The sequence below is a fragment of the Frankliniella occidentalis genome, unplaced genomic scaffold (genome assembly GCF_000697945.3).
Source record: "Frankliniella occidentalis isolate FOCC.00 unplaced genomic scaffold, Focc_3.1 Scaffold21, whole genome shotgun sequence".
Classification (NCBI taxonomy): domain Eukaryota; kingdom Metazoa; phylum Arthropoda; class Insecta; order Thysanoptera; family Thripidae; genus Frankliniella; species Frankliniella occidentalis.
This window is the reverse complement of record NW_026267151.1, coordinates 501,346-503,146: the sequence shown is the minus strand read 5'-3', so window position 1 is coordinate 503,146 and position 1,801 is coordinate 501,346. Positions and strand designations below refer to the sequence as shown.

Sequence of the window (1,801 nt, the reverse complement as noted above, 5' to 3'; positions counted from 1 at the left end):
GATGCATTCAGCGCTCGCTGCTGAAGACTAAACGTCACCGGATTCTCGGTCGTGCGTGCGAATTCTGGAATGCGTCAACACTGGTCGATTTGTATGAGCACAAATGCGAAGGTGGGGAACACGGGCCGCGGATGGCGACTGGTAACCCACTCACATTGTAAAATCTAGGTGTTCTGTGAGAGACCGCCTTCGTCGCTTCACCCAAAAATTATAAGCGCCTTTTGTCGTTTGGTGGTAGGACGCCTCAGAGATGTTCTACCCAAGCTAGAGCACGCATTTGGCCTTTGGCGTTCTCTCGTAGCACATCTTGGGTTAAATGCATCGGCGTGGACCATATAGGTTTGCACGTACGACCTGTTTCCCCACAGACCCTTTTCACCTGAGAGGTAGGCAATTCGCGGCACAAAACCCCTGTATTTAGGCAATCCACAACACTTCACCCCCTGTCAGCCGAACCCTCAACCCCCGCCTAACAAAATACGACTGTATGGGGAGTGCCGTATAGTCGTATAGTGTATTTCGCCTAGCGGAGGAAGAATAGCAGGTAGAAAAAATGTTACCGATTGGTCGAGAGCTCCCCAGCCAATCAGGAACCTTTCCCTATGTTTTATCCGCTATTCTTCTTCCTCCGTTAGCTGAAATTACACTACATGGCACGGCGGAGTAGGTAGAAAGAGCGTGTTTGACTTTCGGCGTGTTGTTTGCGTCTTAGCCAAAGACAAGTCTGAAGGTAAATTCTTTCAAACGACCACCTCTTTGCTGTGATCACAATAAGCAATTTTTGCGAGGGTGATCGATGCGCGGGCAGAATTTCGAATTTTGATCAAAGTCAAGCGTTTGTTCCTGAAAGGTCTTGTCCGCCGCAAGGCCATGCTTCGCGACGGAACGAGACGCAAAGAGTTTCATAAAAGAGACGAATCGGCTTTGATCGGAACGGGGAGGGGAATACCGAATACCTCGCCACCTCTCCCTCCCACATTGTTTCTGAAGCGAGCGGTGCTGTACAGTCGCGAAGAGTCGCGATCACTGGAAACAGCCCCCCCCCCCACACACACACACAAACAAACACGAGAACATTTCCATTTCGTCGATTCTTCAAAACCCTGGAACACTAACCGAGACTTCCGCTAAGTGGTGTGGTGCCTTTTTCTATAGTTCACAAAATACCGTGCATTGCATAAAAAGATTTTAACCTTCAAATTATCTTCCCCATTACTTCAAGCGTTAAGGAGCGAATACCACCGACCCCAAGTAGCAGAACTGCATTAACACTGCATTTTAGGGCCTGACTAAAAAGCGCATTTTCGGCGTAGTTTGCTCCATTTTGCTACCTGGAGTACTCCAATGCTCTCACTTGATGTATGCTAACTACTTACTGCGGTCACGAAGGTCACGTTTCCGATAGGCGTTGCTCCTAGCCCTAGAGCAGCGGCAGAGGCTTGAGAACAGCACCACGACCGAACCCACACAACACTCACAACACACTGCGCTGCACAAGCCGGTGCCCCCGGTGCCGGTGGTGTGGGGCTCTGCAGAAGGGGCAGGCACGGCTGGCGACTCTGGCGCGCGGGTGCGGGGTGGAGTGGGGTGGGGGAGCAGTCGCCGGCCGGCTGGACGCGCTCATAGCTCGGCTCGGCTCATGGCTCATGGCCCCGTGGCGTGGGCCGGCTGGGCACCACCCGGCACCGCGACCCGCTGCTCCTCTCGTCAAAATATTTTTGTCTCTCCCCCTCCTTTCTGCCTTCCTCCCTCCTTGCTGCTCTTATCCTCTATTCCTCCTCCTCTTTTGCTCCAACCTCCA

The 1,801-nt window shown here is 52.5% G+C and overlaps 1 protein-coding gene across 1 annotated transcript in view; it reads right to left on the bottom strand.

The window, feature by feature from the left end:
• The window catches only part of LOC113204580 (uncharacterized), a 24,329-nt gene extending 22,791 nt beyond the window's left edge, over positions 1-1,538 (bottom strand). Inside the window, exon 1 of the mRNA XM_026419796.2 lies at positions 1,377-1,538. The gene's annotated coding sequence lies outside the window, so the exon portion shown is untranslated. The remainder of the gene's footprint in view (positions 1-1,376) is intronic.
• Positions 1,539-1,801: the final 263 nt, after the last annotated feature.